This window comes from Anolis carolinensis, chromosome 3, assembly GCF_035594765.1.
Source record: "Anolis carolinensis isolate JA03-04 chromosome 3, rAnoCar3.1.pri, whole genome shotgun sequence".
Classification (NCBI taxonomy): Eukaryota; Metazoa; Chordata; class Lepidosauria; order Squamata; family Dactyloidae; genus Anolis; species Anolis carolinensis.
The window spans coordinates 211906231-211929334 of NC_085843.1; the positions used below are offsets into that span (position 1 = coordinate 211906231).

General features: G+C 43.1%; 1 protein-coding gene across 3 annotated transcripts in view; it reads left to right on the forward strand.

Moving 5' to 3' along the window:
* Positions 1 to 23104, forward strand: part of prkg1 (protein kinase cGMP-dependent 1) — a 904903-nt gene that overhangs the window by 403764 nt on the left and 478035 nt on the right. The gene's annotated exons all lie outside the window — the stretch shown is intronic.

Here is a 23104-nt window from a genome sequence, read left to right on the forward strand (position 1 = left end):
AAGGGAGAGGTTTGCCAGAGGGGAAGGAAGGGCGGGTTTGTGTGAATTCACAGAGTACACTCGAAGAAACATGGTTACAGGTAAGCAACCTGTCCTTTTTCTTCGTGTACTCTGTGAATGCACACTAATGGAGACTGACACGCTAAGGTCCCGGATGGTGGGACAAGGCAAACTCGACAACCAGTGAATGTCCAAACATAAGTTTATTAGGACACATTGAGATAACAGTCCCAAGAGACCAGTGCAAAAAGTTGTCCGAAAAGACCAGTGCAATGCAAACATGAGCATAGTAGAAGAGAAAAACATAACATATAGAAAAATATTCAATAAACATAATAGAAACACGCAATTGCGTATAGTGCATATAAACGCTCTCCCAGGGGGGAGAGGGGAAAAAACATCATGCCCTTTGACATACCCGCCAGGGTCAATAAGGCGTTACAAAGCAACAGAGCAACTGCTCAACACAATCAAGGAAAAACATATCCCCAGAGGTAGGTATGGGGAGAAAAACTGGCCCATAACTTGAAGGAGAGGTATAGAGAGTCACCTGCGGGTGAGTATAGTCAGGATAGGCAAGATGAGAGTACTGATCCTGCGAAGGCCGAGTCCTTTAGGGCTTTATTGTCTAGCCTGTAGTGAGAGACAAATGTAAGAGGGTTCGACCAGATTGCCGCTTTACATATGGAGTCAAGCGGAATACCTCTAAGGAAGGCGGTCGAAGCCGAGAGGCCTCTAGTCGACCTCGAACGGATGGATGGAGGAGGAGGGCGCTTGGCTAGTTCGTAGGCCAACTCAATGGCCTGCGCAATCCAATGGGACAACCTTTGGGAAGAGATGGGGTTACCCAACTTGTCCGGGGCATAGGCGACAAAGAGTTTTTGAGTCTTACGGACGTCCTTGGTACGGTCCCTGTAGAAGAGGAGTGCCCTGCGAACATCGAGAAGGTGCAGTTTTTGCTCGAGAGGAGAGGAGGGGTTAGAGAAGAAAGCTGGTAGGACAATGTCCTGATTGAGGTGGAAAGCTGACACCACCTTAGGGAGAAAGGTAATGTCCGGGCGAAGAACAGCGCGGTCATGGTGGAAACGTAGGTAAGGCTCATCGACCCTGAGAGCAGCAAGCTCGGATGGCCATCGTGCCGACGTGATTGCCACTAGAAAGGCCAGCTTCCACGAAAGCAATCGGAGATCGGTCGAGGCAAGCGGTTCGAAGGGAGTAGAAGTGAGTTGAGAAAGTACAAGTTCGAGGTTCCAGCCCGGCGTAGGTGGTAGCGACGGTGGGCAGATGTTGTTGTAGCCTCGGAGAAATGTTTTAATCAAGTGGTGAGAGAAGAGAGATTGCTGACCATGGCGTTGAAAAGACCAGGAAAGAGCTGCGAGATAAGCCTTAATAGAAGCGAGAGAGAGTTTCTTCTCGACGAGGGTCATAAGGAAGTCGAGGACCACCGATACCGAGGTTGGAAAGGTGTCGACGTTACGGGATCGAAGGAAGGCGTGAAAGCGAGAGAGTTTGTAGGTATAAGCCTTGGTAGTAGACGGCTTATGGGCTGCTCGAAGAACATCTTGCAGGTTCTGCGGAAGGGAGGCTAGGTAAGAATCCTCCATGCAGTGAGATGAAGGGAAGGAAGGTCCGGGTGAAGAATTTGGCCGTCCTCTCTCGAGAGAAGGTGCGGCGAAGGAGGTAGAGGGCGAAACGTTCCTCTGGAGAGACGAAGAAGGGCTGGATACCACGGTTGGCGGGGCCAGGCCGGAGCTATGAGAATCGCTGTGACCGAGATCGAGAGGAGTCTTTCGAGAACCTTCGGTATGAGGGGAATTGGTGGAAAAAGATAAAGCATCTCCGCTGACCAGTCCAGCAGAAAGGCGTCCCCTAGACAGCCGGGGAAGGAGTTCGGGGGAAGTCTCGCTCCGTAGCGGGGTAGCTGAGCGTTCCGGGGAGACGCGAAGAGATCCAGAGTAGGCCGTCCCCAGTGTAGGAACAGATCGTCGAGGATCTCGGGATCGAGCTTCCACTCGTGAGAGGAAGATGTCATCCTGCTGAGGGCATCCGCCAAGTCGTTCTGGGCACCCGGAAGGTGAATCGCGGAGACCTGTACGTCGTGGGCTATGCACCAAAACCAGAGACGGGAGGAGAGGTGCATCAACTTCCTCGAGCCCGTACCGCCCTGTTTGTTGATGTAGAATACTGCTACCAGATTGTCCGATTGAATGAGGATGGACTTGTGACAGATGAGGCGGGAGAAAGCTTTCAGAGCTTTGAGAATGGCGAGAAGCTCGAGGAAGTTTATGTGGTTGGTCCTCTCGGATGGGGACCAAAGATCCTGGACCGTTAGACCGCTCATGTGGGCTCCCCAAGCGTAGGTGGAGGAGTCCGTGGTTATGGTTAGCGAGGGCGGGGTTGGATGAAATGGAAGGCCCCTGCACACGTTCCGGTGAGACGTCCACCATGAAAGGGACTGGCGGACGATCGACGGTACCGACAAGTACTTGGAGTTGTGGTGGTAGAACGGCTTGAAAGTGTCTATAAACCACCTTTGTAGGACCCGAAGATGCAGCCTGGCAAAGGGGGTCGTGAGAACCGTGGAGGCCATGTGGCCTAGAAGGACTTGAATGGCACGGGCTCTGATCCTCCGGGCGGATCGACATAGGGCGATCTGGTGGCGGAGAGCTAGGAATCTGTCGAGCGGTAGTGAAACAGTCTCTGCGACGGAGTCGAAGAGGGCTCCGATGAACCGGATTTGGGTCGACGGGGAGAGATTTGACTTCTCGGCGTTGAGTTGGAGGCCGAGAGATTTTAGAAGACGCAGCGTGAAGGAGACGTGGCTTTCGAGAAGAACAGGGTCGGGTCCGACCAGAAGCCAGTCGTCCAGATAAGGAAAGACCGTGATGCCATGTAGCCTGAGGTGGGCCGCTACGGCGGCGACAACCTTGGTAAAGACCCTTGGAGCCATGACAAGACCGAAGGGTAAAACGGTAAATTGGTAGGTTTGGTCGAGAACTTTGAAACAGAGGAACCGTCTGTGAGCCTCTCGTATCGCCACGTGGAAGTAGGCGTCTCGTAAGTCTATGGAGGCAAAGTAGTCTCCCCGCTGCAGCATCGGGAGGATAGAGGCAATAGAGACCATCCTGAATTTGGAAGGGCGAATGAATATATGGAGGGCCCTTAGGTCCAGAATGGGGCGTAGCCCGCCCCCCCTTTTTGGGACTGTAAAGTATCTGGAGAAGAAACCTAGAGGATCCAGTTCGGGAGGGGAGGGACGGATGGCCCCTTTGGCCAATAAGGCATCGATTTCGGCCAGTATCTCTGGAGAAGGAGTTGAGCAGAGAATGCGACCTGTAGGTGGGAGCTCTGTGAACTCTAAGGCGTAGCCGTCTTGGACAATGCGAAGAACCCATGCATCTGAAGTAATGGATTCCCACCGACTGTAAAAGGGGGCCAGGCGGTCGGTGAAGGCACAGGAGGGTCGAGGTAGCGTGGGTTCTACATCGGTAGCGGACAAGGAGCTTTGGAAGGGGATGGCGTCAGGCACGCCGGTTAGCCTGCGGAGGAGCGGGGGTGGTTCGACCGCGTTGCTTTTGCGGATGAGGTCCCCGACGAGGTTGGTGATGGCTTTGATTGTTCGAGCCCGAGGGCCGCTTGAAAGAATGGTGTCGGAAAGATTGTGGCGGGAAGCGGTGTGGGAACCAGCGGGTGCGCTGTGGTTGCGGTTGGTCGCCACATTTAGACGCAAGAATTTTAAAGTCATGATTAGACTTGAGCTTGTCGTCGGTACCGGAGTTAAATAGTCCGAGTGCATCAAAGGGAAGGTCCTCAATGACCTGTCTGGAAGATGAAGAGAGACCCGAAGACCTCAGCCAGGCGTGACGACGGATGGATATCGCGTGAGCAATCATCTTGCCCGCAGTATCGCCTGTATGCTTCGCCATCTGTATTTGGTGGTGGGCAAGCGAGTCAGCTTCCTGTTGGAGGGTAGTAAGGACGGAGCGGTCTTCGTCCGACAGCTTAGTGAAGAAGGGCTGTGCCTTCTCCCAGATAATTTGTTGGTAGGCGCCCATGCAGGCTGCATAGTTTGCCATCCGGCAAAGCAAAAGGGCTCCAGAGTAAAGTTTTCGACCCACGGCGTCGAAGCGCTTCCCTTCTCTGTCGGCCGGAGTGTTCGACTGATGACCTGAGGATTGAGAGGCCTTGACGACCAGGGAGTTGGGGTCGGGGTGGTGTTTGAGCCACTCCAAGGTATCATCGTCGGTACGGTACCAAGTCTCGATCCTCTTCGAGGTCAGAGGAATGGAGGAAGGGGTTTTCCAGGAGGCCTGGATAACATCCAAGAGATAAGGCAGGAAGGGGAGTAGCGTGGCCGGCGGAGCTTGGGCCTGCACCCTTTTGAAAACTGGATCAGACACTGCCTTGGAAGTCTGTTTGATCTCCAAACCCAGGGCGTCGGCCATTCTGACCATTTGATCAGAGAAAGCACGAATATTGTCAGTAGGAGAAGGCGGGTCCGCCTCATACGCATCGTGAGGAGGAGAGAGGTCGAGACCGAGAGAGACTACCGAAGCAGAGAGGACAGAGTCTGGGCGGTCAATGTCAGCATCTTCCTCCTCAGGCCCTTGGGGGGACTGAGGGGGAGAAGAAAGCACAGTCTCAGGGGGAGGCATGGCCTCGCGAGAAGAGAGTGCCGGGAGCCGAGAATCCTTAGAGGCTGAGGCCTGGGCCGCCCGAGCCAGGCGAGCCGTTTGTCTACCACGCTCCGGTGTCGAGGTGGGAGGGAAGAGCTGTTGGCGCGAAGAGTGAGGCGCCGCAGGCGGCTCCGGTACCGGCACCCTGACCACCGTTTGGGTAGAGTGGTGGGGTGAGTCCTGCAGCTCCCCGTCGGATAGGGGGTGCAACGGAGATTGAGAAACGTCTCTAGGCCTCTGGGCTGGCACGATAGGAGAAGACCTTCTCGAGGAGGTTGCCGAGGAGGACAGCGGGTCTCTCCTTGAGGAGGCCGAGGAGGAGGAGCGCTGAGTCAGCCGTTTTTTTGTCGGCGGTTGCTTGGATGCAACCCTCAAGGACTTGCCAGGTGTGGGAGGAACCACAGCTGAGTCGGATTGCGCTCGACGAGACTCCTCGTGAGCCCTCTTAAAGGCTATCTTAATGGCAGAGGAGGAAGGCGGGGAGCCGATACGAGAGCGGATCGACGTCACCGAAGCCAGAGAGCTCGACGTCGAGGAAGGCCCCACCTTCCCGGAACGGGTCGATACAGTAGCCGTCGTCACAGTACACGGCGGTTTTGCCGGTTTAGCAGTCCTGGAAGTCCTGGACGCCCTGGACGAGACCGAGGAGGCTTTAGTTGTCGTAGGCTTGGCTGTTGGCGCCGACATCGCTCTCAGAGCTGAAGAAGACGACGCGCCCGACGTCGACGGAGTCGGTTCTGGCGCGAGAGATCTTTCGTAGAGCGCCGCTCTAAGCCTAGCGGCTCTGTTCTTTCTGGCCTGAGCTGTGAGAGCTAGGCAGAAACGGCAGGTACCGACCACATGAGCCTCGCCAAGACAGAAGAGGCACTTGGCGTGGCCGTCCGAATCAGGAATTTTAGCAGCACACTGCGTGCAGCGCTTGAAACGAGTAGTAGACATGCAAAGAGTCCGAAGTGAACCTTGCGGCGGAAAAAAAGGAACTGGAGAGCGGGCGCCTGGGGCTGCCTTATATGCCCCTTGGGAAGGGGGGCGTGGTTACCGCCAAAATTTGAACTTCAGCTTGAAAGAGTTTCCGTCGGAACCTGCGCAGGCGCAGCTTCTCCATTAGTGTGCATTCACAGAGTACACGAAGAAAAAATAATTTTTACCATAAATTTAGTGACTGCATTATCTGTAGCTTCCAACAATTATTCCTCTGTACATGAGGCATGGCATTGTTGGCAAGCATACATATGCTGAGTTGTTTGTTCTGCTCCACAGTTGCACAAGGTGGAGGATTCTTCTAGGTAGTGCCATTTTACCAGGTTTTCTTTTGATCTGCCCATTCCACTTCTGAGTCTGTTCAGGGACTTCCAAGTTGCCCAAAATTCAAGTTAAAATTTACACAATATGACAATTAAAATAGAATTAAAGTCAGCTGAAATTGCTTATAATACTTTAAAACTGTTAAAATACTTAAAACACTATTTAGCACCACCCCTGCTGATTTTAATATGTAGTTAGACTGGAACGCTTCCTACTTTGAAAACCTTTCTGTTTGGACATGCATTTGATTAGTAATTCTATAAGGCCTGTGCCGCCAAAACAATATGTGGAATATTACTAATTTTTGTGCTCTCTCTCTCTCTGTCTGATTTTAGGTGTATGTTTTAATCTGGTTTTAGTTTGTTATGCCTAGAGATGGACTGCAGCTAGTGTAGACACTCTTCTTACTAAATAAATAAATAGATATGGAATGACATGTAATGACTATAGGAACGGCCCAGATTATGCTTGTGGATTATGTGACTACTTGTGATTGTATGGTTTTTAAATGTCTCTAATTGTTTTAATTGTACTTTATTATTGTATTTTAAATGTCTGTTTTAATTTTGTATTGTTTTTAAGGCATCAAATAGCTGCCTATATGTAAAGCCGCTTTTAGTCCCCTTCGGGGTTGAGAAAGGTGGGATAGAAATATCATAAATAAATACTAGAAGATAATAATAATAATAATAACAACAACAACAACAACAACAATAACAACAACAACTTTCTTTGTATTCCTCCCTATCTCCCCAAGGGATTCCAACATGCAATGACAAACATTCAATAAAACAATCAAATACTGACATAAAATTCCAGGAAAACCCCACATATGAAAACAGTAGTTAAAACCTAACATCAAATTAAAGCTAAGATCAATGAATGAAACCTAAAATCAATGATTTAACCCAACATAGTCAGACAAAAATTATATAATGACATAAAATCTGAGCAAACCATATTAATTTACAAAAACCAACTGGAGTTCACAAAATTGTTGTGTGACCTGTGGTAGTGAATTGGGCTGATATAGACTAGCAGAACCCAGGTAGAAAATAGTCCTCAACCAGGGCCCTGTAGTGGTCACTCGCTGACTAATCCTCCTCCTCTCCATATGTTAGTGAGCAGAAGTAGCTCTTCAGTTGTTTTTTTGAAGGAAAGGATGGAGGGGGCCAGCTTTATTTCTTTAGGAAGGGAATTCCAGAAGTGGGGGATGACTATGGAGAAGGCCCTCTCTCTCGTTCCCACCAGCTGTACTTGGGATGGGGGTGAGACCGAGAGCAGGGCCTCCTTTGCTGACTGCAGTACCCGGGCTGGTTTGTAAAAGGAGATGTGATTCATAAAGTAGCCTGGACCCAAGCTGTTTAGGGCTTTAAAGGTAATGACTAGCACTTTATATTTAGCCTGGAAGCAGACCGGCAACCAGTGGAGCTGCCGTAACATGTCACACCCATCCTCTTAATGATGGAAAGCTCCCTTCTATTTTGGGTCACTTAAGGCCAACTTCAAAGTGGAAGTCTATAGAACAGTGCTAATCTTCAAGTCATTGGCTGCCAAGCTGTGGTGGGTTTTCATGAAATAAATATTTGTAGTTAGTGGGTACAAGTATGGTACTATTCTCTGGAATATTACATAAAAATGCTGTCTCTCTTATATTATATAATTGTCTGAAAAGCTCTGGCTGAAAATAGTCCCTCACTAAACTACAAATCTGAGGATTCAATATGATGCTGCCACAAGTATAATTCTGTAATATGAAAAGGCCATCAGTCCTGTGAAACTGATGAGTTGAATCTGTTTTTAATTTTGCTTAGAGTAGAACTGTTGAAGTGAAAGAGATGCATTAGCTGCAACTGACTTAAATCCCCAAACTGATGCTGGATATAGCATGGGGTGTATCTTCATTCTGTCTCTTTTGGAGATACACAACAGAGGCCTTTGCACATTTGCCCATAGGTAATCCTGCTGAGTTCAGTAAGGTTTATTCTCAGTTGGATTCTATAGGATTACAGCCTTACATATTTATTTTTTTGGGGGAAAGCTCAACTATGTTAAATTGGGGCTCCGTCTGCTCCCATTCTATGCACTATAGCATTTGAAAGAAATTGTCAGAAGTGGATGTGGTTGCTTCACATACAGCAGCACCCTGCTGGGAGAGCTTATAAGAGTCTAGCCAAAGCAGCTCTACTGTTCACATTAAATAATGCATCACCTAAAAATATACTGGAAGCAGAATGGAAGCAGTCTCACTATCTAGCTGCCACATTGCTTCTACTAACATTGGAGGATAGTTGGTTACTTTTAGAAAACAACCAGCCATATGTGCTCAAATCATATTTGCACACATTCTCTAGAGATTAACTATTTCAAGATGACATCATATGATGGTTCTACAAAAATACTTGTGATTTTATAGCTGGGGAGCACATAATATCTCACAAATTTCTGCAATAGTATTTTCCCCCAAACAAATTCTAATAGGAATGGTGGTGGAGATGCCTTAAATTGCTCCCCCTCTTTTACTAATAGCCATCTGCTCAATTAAACTATTTAAACATTAAATAGCTTTCATAGAAAGAAATATCTTTATGTTGTTTTGGAACATGTTTTCTAAATAACAGCAGGAAATTTTAAAATGGAGTGAGGCATATTATTTGGCAAGTAAACTTCTTACTCAAAGTGTTTCCCATGTTAAAAATAGTAGCGCACCATCAAAACCAATGAGTTGTTATGGTTGTTCTGAATTTGGGTGCTTTCTCCGATGTTTCTAAATCAATACACACAGAGATGAGGGCAAAATCAGAGGTTGATTTTTTTATTGCTTCCTTGATCAAGGAAGGATGCCAGAGGGGGAGAGAGAGAATCCCAGATCTGACATATTTTTTTTCATTTGTGGCTATCAGTATTTTATGATCTTTCAAAAATAATGGGCTTTGTTTTGATTGGCTCCAAGTTACAATCCATTTTCTATTTGGTTTGGTGTACATTCATTGCTGGCATGTTTTACAGCTATGATTGGTGAGTTGTGTATGGCAGGAATTTTAATAAAGCTGTATTAAAGTTGTTGGTGGCTGGTATCCATTCCCATTCTGCAGGCAGGGGCTTTCAGGACAAGGAAATTGGTGTTTACCTATGACAATTGTGACAATAGTTGCTGATGGGCTATCTGGGTGGAATGGCCCATTGGTTATTTCCTGTTTTCTCCTAAATTGGATAATGGGGAGCTGGGCTGTGGAGATGGGCCTTTGGATTCTTTGAATAATCAGTTGCCATCTGACATTATGAGCCATTGAGCTCAGCCCTGGTGTTTGCCTGATAGGGAGGTTCCTTTGTCCTACTGGAGGCATGTGCTGATTGTGGTGTTTTGTGAAAAGGCATGGGCATCAGGATATCATTCATCTGAGCTCTGTTTTCGGAGGGGGGGGGGTGTCTCTGACTTTTGTGTCTGGGTTTTCGTATTATTACTGTTCATAATACACAAACATACAATTCAAAGTGAAATCCTCTTTCTTAGAGAATTTACACATATAGCCCACAACAAATTGCACATGTGACATACACTAGATGTAAGTTTTCACTGATACTGAGTCATATTTAATTACACAGCAAGGCTGCAGAACCCTAAAAACTGCCTTCTGTTACTTTTGTCCAATACAACCATTTTCATGTGACTCCAGGATCAGAAGGCCAAGATTATGTGGGTGGAATTTACTTCCTGTGTTAGGATTTCTTTCCAATGTTTGGGATAACAGCGTCCAAAATATGAGTTCTTTCAAAGGTTCATTATGAATGTTTTTTCAATCCATATTCTAAATAAATTTCTGTTGAATTTCTGTGAATGTGAATGTAAATTGTTATGAATATGGCTCAGCACATAGCTGAACACTTGAAAATTCACATTTATGTGTCTCTCTGTGTGTGTATTTTAATGGGAGGACAGAAAACATGATAGAGGATCTTTATGATAAAACATATGAAAAACGAGTAGGTACTGTCATTCCTTCACATTTGTGGTTTTGACTCTTAAGGTTGAAGTCCACACCCCACCCCCAACATCTGCGCTTTCCTGGAGGGAGGGAGTGTCCATTACCGTGCTGCCAGAGTTCTCCTGGCATTTAGAAATGACACACCAGGAGAAGGGGGCAGGAACAATTTTCCTTCTTCCCATTCTCTGACTGCGTTATATCTATGCTCCAGGAGAGCTCTGTCAGCATGGTAATGGCGTCCGGGTAAGTTACTTTCTTTTTAAAAGGCTTTTCTGGGGGGTTTTGTGAGGGGGTGGGGGCTGTCTTGGGTTTTTTTTGGGCTCTAGGAGCTCAAGAAACCTGAGATAGCTGTATGGATAGGCACTGGAAATTGTGCGACGTGATCCCTCGGCCCAATCCACACATCACCCACAGCTTGAAAGACCCGGGTCTTTCCAGCTGTCAAATTACTTTGGAGCCCCCGGTGGCGTAGTGGGTTAAAGCCTTGTGACTTGAATGATGGGTTGCTGATCTGAAAGCTGCCAGGTTTGAATCCCACCCGGGGACAGCGCAGATGAGCTCCCTCTATCAGCTCCAGCTCCATGCGGGGACATGAGAGAAGCCTCCCACAAGGATGATAAAAACATCAAAACATCCGGGCGCCCCCTGGGCAACGTCCTTGCAGACGGCCAATTTTCTCACACCAGAAGCGACTTGCAGTTTTTCAAGTCGCTCCTGACACAAAAAAAGTGAGATTATATATTCAGATTCCAATGGAAATTGACCAGTAAAAAGCTATTTTGTTATTTGTGTTTTTTCACTTTCTTGAAGTTCCAGTGCCTCTAATCCTAGTGAAGATGGAGGGCTAACTGTAGATTGTTCTTTCCCCAAACTGCAGAAAGACACAGGAATGAGCAATGCTGCAGTAGCATTTGTATTATTAAAATTAATATTAAAATAAATCTAAGTGGTGAGAACTCAAGCAATGAGCATGTGTGAGGCTATTCATACAGTTGTTACAGTGCTAAATGTATTCACACATGTGCTTCATCTTTGACTTCCCTTGCGCTAGCCTCTGTCATGTCTGGCAACTACGTTCTTAATTCTATCAACAGTTTTACTTCATTTCAACAGTAAACCTTTTCTATGTTTTTACTTATGCCTTTGTAGATGCTTTTATCTTTAGTGCTTTCATTTTTTTTATAACCTGCCTTGAGCCCCCACTTTAGGTAGAGGGCAAGATACAAATGAATAAAGAATAAAGAATGCTGCAATAACAACTTTCTATAGATCTGTTTCTATTATATATGGTGCTCTAGACTTTCTTTTGAATGTTTTTAAAGAACTTCATATCACTAATCTATCACTTTTGTACATAGTTGTATTTGTTTGTTTTGGTATCAAAAAGGATAAGTAAGAAAGGAACCAAAGGAAAATCTTGGGGAACCTTTAAGACTAATTTTAGCATAAATTTTCATAGATTTTTTTTATTCTTCCCTCAGATACATCTGAGGAAATGGATTGTAATTTACAAAATCCCGTGTTATATATTAGTTTTAAAAGAACCACAAGACTCCTCTATGGCCAAGGAATCACTGGATGAATGGCGAGTAATTACGTGATCTCTCTCCCCCCCCACTTTTCTTAAAGAGACTGTTGTCTCTTCCAACTATCTGTCTATGATTCAGATAGTGTTTCGAGCAGCTGTTATTGCTTACAATACCATTAACCTCTGCCTTATAATATGGCTGGTTTTAGACCTGGCCTGCACAACATACAATCCCCAGCCCACATGCAACTCACATAAGCCATTGGTGCGACCTGCTCATTGCTACCACTGTTTGCACCCTCCCCTGCTGCCACCATCACTGCTTGTATCCACCCGCTGCCATGGTTGCTTGCATTTGACCCCTGCCGCTAGTTTCATCCACCCTCTGCCATTGTGCCCCCCACCCCCCGGCAGGGAGGGAAGGAAGGAAGGAAGGAGGTAGGAGGGAGGGAGTAAAGGAAAGATAGAAAGTAATGCTCAGAGGTAGGAAAAAGAGAGGGAAGGGGGAGGAAGAAAGAAAGAAAGGAAAAAAGAAAAGAAGCAGATAGGTAAAAATAAAATGAAAGGGAGAAAGAAACGTAGGTAGAAAAAAAGAGACAGAAGTTATTTAGAATTTATAAAGTGCGGTGTAGTGGTTTCAACCTTGGACTATGGCTTGGAACCCATTGGGTGACTTTAAATTTTTAAATATTGGTTTTTCTTGGGATTTTGGTGTGTCCGGAAGGGCCCTCTCAAGTTTTTCTCAGGTTTATGGCCAGACTCCCTGCCAACCCTCCAGGATTTTCGTGTGGAGGTGTGTGGTTCGATATTCACCCGGGTTGATCCATGATTGACCTGGGAGTATCTCCGCCAGCACCCAGCCCATTGCTTTCCTTAAAAACATTCCATAGAGGCTTGCAAGTGGAGGTAGGTCTCTTCTACAGAACTTCTGTCATGTCAAAATGATGCAACAGGAGCTTTGGAGAGGTTTGGACAGGAGCTTTGGAGAGTTTTGGACAGGAGCTTTTGACGTAACAGAAGCTCTGTAAAAGAGGCCTGCCTCCATTTGCAGGCCTCTCCGATAAGTTTTTGAGGAAGGAGGGGCGGGACTGCAAGGGGGGGGGGTGGCAGTGTTATCCTGCTTCTTTGGGCTCCTGGAGGCAGAAGAAGCGAGATGGCTGTAGGGATTGGCCCTCAGGATTGCGGAAGACAATCCCAAGAATCAATCCTCATTGGTCCCCAGTGGTCTGGATCTTTGCAGATGTTTTATTAACCAGAGAAAACCTGGAAATCTGGGTTTACTCTGGGTTAAACTGGAGTAGCCTGTGATCTTGTTTAGACGTCTCAGGCTAATCCAGAAGCAATCATGAGTTTTGAGCCTGTGTGAAAGAGCACACTCTCTCTCAGCCTCAGAAGAAGACAAAAGCAAATCCCCTTTGAATAAATCTTGACAAGAAAATTCTGTGATAGGGTCGCCTTAGGGTCACCTTAAGTCTGAAACAACTTGAAGCCACAATATTAACAACAACAACACAGATTCAAATAATGAATCCATGTTTTCCCTTTCACATTATGAGCTTTCCCTGTTATTTTTATCATGTGCTATCTCCAGTCATTTCTTCTAAAAGTTAAATGTGTTATACACTGCCAGAAACTTCTCATTATTGGGTGGTCTGAAAGTGCAGTGTTTTAATTTAGGTGTGATTTATACTACAAGAACCATGTGCGCAATGAGAGAAAGATTAACTATTCTGATTCCTGTTTTGTGTCTGATTCAAATATCTTCCCAACTCATACCATCAGTTTTGGGAACATAAATATTTGTCTGAAGAGACTATCACAGATATCCTGATATGTAGATTGAGCTTTGAGTCTGTATAAATAGTTTCAAAGCCTTAAGTTTTGTTTCATTGTTTCCCCCCCCAAAATGCTGAATTTGATATGTTTATATAATTTAAAACTAATTACTGCTGTTGAAAATGCTACTGTGGACATGGAAGTCGCCAGATGGTGCTATTATACATACAGTAGTTTAAAAACTATTTTGGGGGTGTCCTTGCGAGCAGAAATTATATCATCTATAATGATGGCATATTTCGAATAGTTTTCTGAAAAACACTATGGAAAACATTTGCAAGAGTGTTTCTTCTCTATCTTATTCTCCCATGGCAGATGAAAATCTGTTTTCCCTACAAAATGCTCTAATGGTCTCAGATGCCAGATTAAAACACAATGCCGGGATGTGTTTGAAAAACCTAAACACGTGGCATTCTTTGCAGAAGGTGCACTGTTTAAATCAACTCTCAGTTGCATTGTTAGCCTGCCAGCATGGCACCTGGCCAGTCACAGATCCCTGGCATGCTAATAATGCATATAAAGGTAAGACAACCTAGTCTAAATGAGATTTCATTACATTTAAGCTACATTTAAATTAGGCCTCAATGAATTCAGGATTAGGAATGGTTTGATCTGACCTCTCCATGTCACACGAACACCATCACACTCAGGAGTAAGAAAAGGATAAGCAGCAGTTTGCTATGAAGGCATCCTGAGTAAATTTGACATCTTCATCTGGTTTCACCTACACATTCTCTTCTCCCATTATTATTTTATTTTATGCCACAGCAAACAAGATAAATATGCTGGATTGCGTATCACAAAATCACAAGTTGAACACTTCCCAAGCATTTAGGACTGTGTGATGTATTTTTGGATGATGCACGCAGATCCCAGTAGGGTGGCCTTTTGCAGTTGGCATATCATAATTTTGTCAATGTCTATTGTTTCCAAATGCTGGCTGAGATCTTTTGGCATGGCACCCATTGTGCCCATCACCACCGGGACCACCTGCACTGGTTTCCCCCAGAGTCTTTGAAGTTCAATCTTGAGGTCCTGATAGCGGCTGAGTTTTTCCTGTTGTTTTTCGTCAATGCGACTGTCACCTGGGATGGCAACATCAATGATCCTTTTTCTTTTCCACAACTGTGAAATTATTATTATTATTATTATTATTATTGACACAAAGGTAGACTAGGTAAAGGTAAAGGTTTCCCCTGACGTTAAGTCCAGTCATGTCTGACTCTGGGGGTTGGTGCTCATCTCCATTTCTAAGCTGAAGAGCGGGTGTTGTCCGTAGACACCTCCAAGGTCATGTGGCCGGCATGACTGCACGGAGCGCTGTTACCTTCCCGCCGGAGTGGTACCTATTGATCTACTCACATTGGCATGTTTTCGAACTGCTAGGTTGGCAGAAGCTGGAGCTAACAGCGGCCGCTCCCGCTGCTCCCAGGGTTTGAACCTGGGACCTTTCGGTCTGCAAGTTCAGCAGCTCAGTGCTTTAACACACCGGGGCTCCTTAAAAGATAGAGTATGACACAGCAAATGAGATGTATATGCTGGATTTCATATCACAAAATCACAAGTTGAACACTTCCCAAGCATTTAGGACTGTGTGATGTATTTTGGGATGATGCGCACAGATCCCAGTAAGGTGGCTTTTTGCTGTTGACAGATAGTAATTTTGTCAATGTTTATTGTTTTCAAATGCTGGCTGAGATCTTTTGGCATGGCACCCAGGGTTGTTGTTGTTGTTGTTGTTGTTGTTGTTGTTGTTATGTTTATCTATACCCCGCTTTATCTTTCCTGAAGGAGACTCAAAGTGTCTTAGATTAAATGTATGACCACATAATTTAAAATATACAAATATGTAAACGTTAAAACAGAATTAAACATACCAGTATTAAAAATTCAGTTAAAATCAATTAAAACACATTCAAAACAGTCATTTTAGATTTGCCAACCTAGTTACTGAATTCAGATGTTACATAATAGAAAAAGAGAATAGTCCCAAGAAGGATAGTACCAAATTCAAATGTTAGTCTACTTTTTAGAGAGAAACCCAAGCTTGGTGATAGGGCACATGTTTTATACTGTATGCCAAAAGTCTGATTCAGTTGTTTCCCCTTGTCAGAGGCCCCTTCTACACATGCTTTAAACCCTGGAAGTAACTGGGTTAAAAAGTACGGGAGGTATCAGGTTTAGAGCTAAAAAGCACGTGTTAAAAAGTGTGCTGATAACCCAATTCAGCCTGAAAAATGCATATTTACATGACTATATACCTGCAGTCATACAAAACATGACTTCTCTCCTCTCCCCTCCAGTGCACGTGCACTTTTTAAAAGCCTGAAACAGCTGGTCAGCTAATAGGGCTGTCAAATGGAAACACAGGTGGTTTAAGGGAAGCATAAATGGAAAGCAATTGGAAGTACAGTAGGGTCTCACTTATCCAAAGTTCTGGATTATCCAACACATTTTTGTAGTCAGTGTTTTCAAAACATCGTGATATTTTGGTGCTAAATTCATAAATACAGTAATTACTACATAGCATTACTGCGCATTGAACTACTTTTTCTGTCAAATTTGTTGTGTAACATGAAATTTCGGTGCATAATTTGTAAAATCATAACCTAATTTGATGTTTAATAGGCTTTTCCTTAATTCATCCTTATTATCCAACATATTCACTTATCCAACGTTCTGCTGGCCTGTTTATGTTGGATAAGTGAGACTCTACTGCAGGGGTCCCCAAACTAAGGCCCAGGGGCCGGATGCGGCCCTCCAAGGTCATTTACCTGGCCCCCGCCCTCAGTTTTATAATATGATATTTTTATATCAGTTTTAATAATATAATATATTGTATATACATATAATATTGATAATAATATTATAATGTTATACAATATAATACTAGTAATAATACCATACAATAATATTAATTATATGTTATATGTTACATATAATATTACAGTATAGTGATATAGTTCAATATATAGTAATATATAATGCTAATATTGTGCTATGCTAAAAATATAAAATATTGTATGTACATACAGCTGCTCTGAGTCCCCTTCGGGGTGAGAAGGGTGGGATATAAATGTAGTAAATCAGGGGTCCCCAAACTAAGGCCCGGGGGCTGGATGCGGCCCATCGAAGCCATTTATCCGGCCCCAACGGCACAAGGGCAGACGGGGGTTGGGCTAAATGACCCAAGGGGTCTCTTCTTCTGTTATAACCCTTATTATTATTAATTATTATTATTATTATTATTATTATTATTATTATTATTATTATTATTATTATTAACATTGAGGCTGGGTGGCCATCTCTCAGGGATGCTTTGCTTGTGCTTATGGTGCACAGAGGCAGAAAGGGGTTGGACTCAATGGCCCAAGGGGTTTCTTCCAAACCTCTTTATTATTATTATTATTATTATTATTATTATTATTATTATTATTATTAATATTAACATTGATTCTGGGTGGCCATCTGTCAGGGGTGCTTTGCTTGTGCTTTCGGTGCACAAAGGCAAAGGGGGATTGGACTCAATGGCCCAAAGGGTCTCTTCCAACCCTCTTATTTATTATTATTGTTGTTGTTGTTGTTGTTGTTATTATTATTATTTGCTCGGTGGCCAATAGTCCGGCCCTCCAATGGTCCGAAGCATCGTGAACTGGCCCCCTGTTTAAAAAGTTTGGGGACCCCTGCTCTACTGTATCTGAAACTCTTCATTTCACAGTTTATATTCTTAAACAGAGGTTGAATTAAGAATGCGGGGGGGGGGGGAGGGGGGGGGAGAGACCTGGCAGAAGCTTTTTTTTTAATCTCTTTGTTATGTGCTGGACTTCATATGTACACATGTGAATCTGCTTGTGTTTATATTAAGATATTCGCATGTGTGCATATTTGGTCCAGCACATAATGGAGGGATTAAAAAAAACTCTTCTGCTGGATGTCACCATGATTCACTATAGAGGAAGCCTGTGAGGATGATGGGGGAGCATTTCACAGAACTGACAGGTGGACTTGTTGTCAGGTCCTGGGATTTTTTGTCTTAGATTTAAAATGTGGATTTTGGCACTTTCTGGAAGTGCCCAAAGATTCAGATGGGTTCGCATAATTGGAGACATTTAGACCCCTTCTATACTGCCATTATAATGCAGACTGAACTGGGTTTTATTTAACTTGATGCTGACATTTCATTTATTCTATTTTCCATCTTCAGTGGGTGTAATGGTTGAATAATCATTCACAGCTTTGAGTTCCGACCTGGAAGAAAAGTGGGATAGAAATAATAAATAAATAAATAATATCTGGGTGGCAAGCTATGTTTTACTTGTTTACCACAATGGACAGATTGACCCTGAAAGAACTGCAGAGTTCAGCTAATAATGCTAGCATGGATGTAGTTTTCCATATCAATGGAATACAAGCTCTTCATGCCTTCCTGTTTTACACTTCAGGTTTAATTATCTCCAGAATTGCAGTACAGAGCTTTTGCTCTATGTGTGTGAGAGGAAGATAAGAGCTGATGAAGAAAAAGCAGTAAATCTTCCATGACTTTCTTTAGTACAAATCTGAGGAAGAGCAACAAGGCAGAAGACTTATTTTAAAATCTCTCACAGTGCAAAGGAATAAATGAAAATGCAACAGTGACCACATTCATGCAAAATATAAGACAGAATTGCTGAGAATTCTGGGTTATCATTCATGAGTAATCTGTTGGTTCATAAAACTTAATTGCTCCTCCTTGTAACCAGGAGCAATTGAAGCAGGCAGGAACTTTCTAGGCAGCAAAAGCTTACCATCTAAATTGAGATTTCTAGAGAGAATACTTATTCATGTTTTGAGCTTCTGTAAATCCATGCTGATTCGCTGCAACAGATGTAAAAACACGGGGTAAAAAGGTCCCCTTTTATCTCGATCCCATCTGGAAAATGTGCATATTGGCATCACTGTATATTCCTGCACTCATGAAAAACAGGTGATTTCCTTCCCTTCCCCCTGTGGAGACTGCTCCTGAAACAGCTGATCATCTGATTGGGCTGTGAAGTGAACACACAGCTGATTTAAAGGAAGCACGAATGGAGAGCAATTAGAACTCTCTAAAACTCTTTATTTAAAACTTTACATGTTAAACAGCCTGAATAAACAATTGGGGGAAGGGAGAAATCCAGCAGCAGGTTTTTTTAAAAAAAACCCTCTCCATTATGTGCTGAACCTCATACATTTGCACGTGCGCATAATCACATATACAGTCTAGTGTGTAACAGAGTGATTTTTTTTTTTAAAAAAACATTCCGCCGGATGTCCCCTATCCACCCTCTATCTTGTTTCGATACAGAGGAAGCCTGTGAAGATGGTGGGGGGGCCCAATCCTGGGACTAACAGGTCTGTGTGGGGACCTGCAGTCAGGTCCCGAGATTTTTTAACCCCCATTTAAAACCCACATTTAAAACCCACTGTCTGGAAGCATCCTTAGATTCTACTTAAACTGTCATGAGTCCATCTTATGGAATCCTGGGATTTGCTGTTTAGAATGGAGCCAAATAACTGCTCTACCAGTTCAGTAAACTACAAACCCCAGGATTCCATAAAATGATACCATGACAGTTAAAGCGGAGTCATAGGCTATAGCTATGTAATGTTATTGCTTTTTCACTGCCATGGCTGCATTCTATGGAATTTTGTAATTCATATATTTTAAACATAGTGGTTTCAAATTGGGCCCATCATTTTGAAACACCCTGTATTTACCTGGCAGGGAAGATTCTAGTTAGGTGAACTGTTAGAGATACCTAATGAGAATTCTGAATTACTCTCTCTAAACTCTGTGTCACAGGGTGACAGTTAAAGTATAGTCAGGGTGTTACAATTGTATAGTGTGAAATGACCCCTGGAATTCTGGTCTGATTACATACAGTAGAGTCTCACTTATCCAACATAAACGGGCCGGCAGAATGTTGGATAAGCAAATATGTTGGATAATAAGGAGGCATTAAGGAAAAGCCTATTAAACATCAAATTAGGTTATGATTTTACAAATGAAGCACCAAAACTTCATGTTAGACAACAAATTTGGGCAGAAAACATAGTTCAATACACAATAATGCTATGTAGTAATTACTGTATTTATGAATTTAGCACCAAAATATCATGATATATTGAAAACATTGACTACAAAAATGCGTTGGATAATCCAGAACGTTGGATAAGCGAGTGTTGGATAAGTGAGACTCTACTGTAATACCAAACTTTTCTCCCTGGCTGTTGGAAAGAGTTACATAAGCAGGTTGTACAAGTATGTTACTTATAATCAATTAGTCAGGGTTCTGTAACTCTCACATTATCTATGAATTGTGTTCCACATGTGGGAAGAAATAATGTATGCTATTTGTTTTTGTTTTGATTTTTCTCTTTTAATTTAACATCTGATAAGAACTAGCAATGAGTCATGTATGGACTATGCCTAGAGGGCTTTCAAGTAAAATATACAGGGAGAAGGGTGAAGGGTTTAGGGAAAGGACAAAGCAACAAAGCAGCAGTGAGAATGACAGCAGTCACACACAATACACAAAGGCCAAGAGACCCCTTGCAAAAAAAAATAGGCTATGAGGAGAGATTTAAAGAATGGGATTTTTGAGAGGCCAGAGTGTATTGTGCTGTGTTATCTGTTATAGGAAGCAAAATTACTACAGGCAAAGGCAATAGAGGAGAAAAATCAAATTATCAAGTGATCTTTTACATGATGTGCAATTGTATCTAATCCTTCACAATGTATTTTTTTTGTAATTGCACCCTCTTTTTTGCTCCTAGTCTTTCCTGGAGCAGGGGTTTCTTTATACTATTAAAGAAATCGTACTTACCTTGTAGTTGCTTCGATCCTGATACAAGACATATGACCCCTTATTTTAGGCTTTAGCATAATTTTCTCAAACTAAATATTCCTAAAACTGCTTCCTCAGACTTTAATGTGTTATTATTGCAGTTTCTAGAAGAATCTGGTCTTTTGCTATTGGTGTCCATCAAAATCTCGGTCACTGGGAGTGAATTAAGAAATGTCCACTGCTGCCTGCTGGGATGCATGCATTGTGACATTAAAGATCCCATTTATTTTATTTTATTTTATTTTATTTTACTTTACTTTGCAAATTAGAGAGCCAGAACCTCCATCCACTCCTAGCTAAGCCAAGCCATACTGGAATTGGAGGAAAATTTTCTGCTTTGGGTTGAACTGAGGGCACTTCCACAGAGTACCTATAATTCGGGAGAGAACGGGTTAAAAAGAGGGGTGGCCAGGTCATGTTTGTGCTAAATGTGCACTCAATTGCAGCAACAGAGGAAAAACCCAATTCAAGAATGTTCTCCTTTATCCCTGTTCCAGTGAAATAAGCAGATTTCTCCATGACTGTGTAGCTCTGCAGTCATGTAAAGTGTGAGATTTCCCCCAAGTTCCCCCAGTTGTCTGGACTCCCATTGAAACACACCTGATTTCCAGCTGGTTTAAAGAAGAGAAGCGGAGAACCATTAGAGGTCTCTGAAAATGTTTATTTTAAACTTTATAATATTATATAAGCAACTATCTGTGCCCGGCCACGCGTTGCTGTGGCGAAGTATGGTGGTATGGAAAATAAAGTATTGAGGAATTGGTGGTAGTTAAGGTAAAGGGTAAAGGTTTTCCCCTGACATTAAGTCCATTATAAATGGGTTATATAGCTGTGTGGAAGGGCCTTGAGGCTACACTGCCATATAATCCAGTTAAAATCTGATAATATATTTTGTCCTATGTTGTTTTGGGCCTCTGCCCTATGTAAGCCGCCCCGAGTCCCCGCGGGGAGATGGTGGTGGGGTATAAATAAAGTTTTATTATTATTTTATTATAATCTGTATTTTATAGGCAGCGTGGAAGAGACCTAAGTGAGGCCTAACTCTGCCTGTCCCCTGGGCTGAGTGGGTTGCTAGGAGACCAATTGCTTAGCCTTCTAACTGGCAGCAATTGGATAAAAACAATTATTCCTCTCCCTCTAATTAGGATTTTATTTTTATTTTCTTTTTGTTGTATGAACGTAGAGGCATGGATGAGGGGTTGTGCTGCCAAGTTTAGTGTTTCTGGGATGTGTAGTTTTGTTGTTTTGTCCTAGGCCAAAATTTCATTACCCTTTTATATATATAGGTTGGGAAAAGACGTAAATCTGGTGGCATTTTAAAACAAATTCCCGGCGTTTTGTGTTGATGCTTATATGTGCACATAGGAATTTCTCATATTTGTGTGGGCATCAATGCCGTTTCAGTGTGGTACATTTTAGGGAGGCATTGTGCTAATGGGATGAAACCAGGTCAGCTTCAGGGCAATATAATCTGAATTGCAGGTAGATTATTTTGGTAGTGTAGACAAGCCCTAGCAGAGAGCTCTCCCTGTTGGTAGAAAGGAGAAAGTAACAAGTTTTCTCTAATGTGCCATCTTCAGGCTCAAAAAAACACAATCTAAGAGCTCATTTCAGATTCTGTATGCAGACCTAGAAAAAGAGAATTACTTGAATGTTTGTCACAAATGGGTCACATTTCTCCCCTTTGCTCCAAAACTCCTGAGATTCAGAGCAAGAACTTTTTTAAAGAATATAAATTAATTGAAAATTGAATTGCTGGTACTGAAAATACTCCTGCTTGGGTATGCACCCAGTTTAAGAGGTCTGGTGCTGTGCCTTTGTTTTATGCAAAAATATTTATAGCAACACATCTTTGCTGCCTGAAGTGAAATTCAGAAGTGTCATCTCCACGATTAACATTTTCTCTCACTTTGTATCAGAGAATCTTTCATCTGTATGTTACTTTTCCTGTAGCCTGTTTTGATTGCTGCTTTAATTTTTAAGGAGACAGACAGTAAAGAAAGAAGTAAATCTGGGTGCGTTATGATAAAAATGTCTGCCGCAAGCAATATTCTTTACGTGCTGATACTGAGATATCGTAGGATAGCAAAATTGTGCAGGAATATGTTAATTTCTCCCTTGAATAGCTAAGTTGTGAAGTGACATTCATTGTGGGAAGGTGCACAGATTAACATTTCATTTTTTATATATTTTGGCTTTTTTCAACATACAGATTTGCAGAGCTGCATGTTCTTAAATTTTCCTTTGCTTTAATGTCCCTTTTCAGGCTCTCACCTATACATAAACATGTTTTCAGAGCTTATATGTCTCCCCCTTTTCCTCCAAAAATCTTATTCGGAAACATACTGAAATACAATAGCAAATGTCCATAGATACATTCTGACATTCTTTTGCAGTTCATTTTTGATATTGACAGAACACTGGAAATGTTGAAGGGCAACAAATGTCTAAATGGTCATCAGAGCTTTAAACATTTCTTATCCCTTCAGCTATCTCTCTCAGCTTCAATGTCTTGTCAGTATTAGGGAGAAATGCCACTTGTATCACTTATGTCTTTGACAGCTACTTAAACAAATCAGATATGCATAAACAAACCAATGGCAAACTTGTTATGGAATGTGCACTGGATTGAACTGACATAATTTTGAGCATGGGTACCTGGCAATAAACTACAGTGAAATCATCAAGACACTTTGCCAGGTGAACTTTGCATATTACCTAGCAATAAAGTCTTCTTCTCTGTGTGAAATCCCTGTTTTATTTTTTTTTAATCCTGAATTTCAGACTTTGGGAAATCGTCTAGCTCAATTTAATTTATTGATTCATATCCCACCATCATCCAGTAATCCCAAGGAGATGTATATGGTTCCATTACCCCACTTATTTTATTTTCACACGCAATCCTGG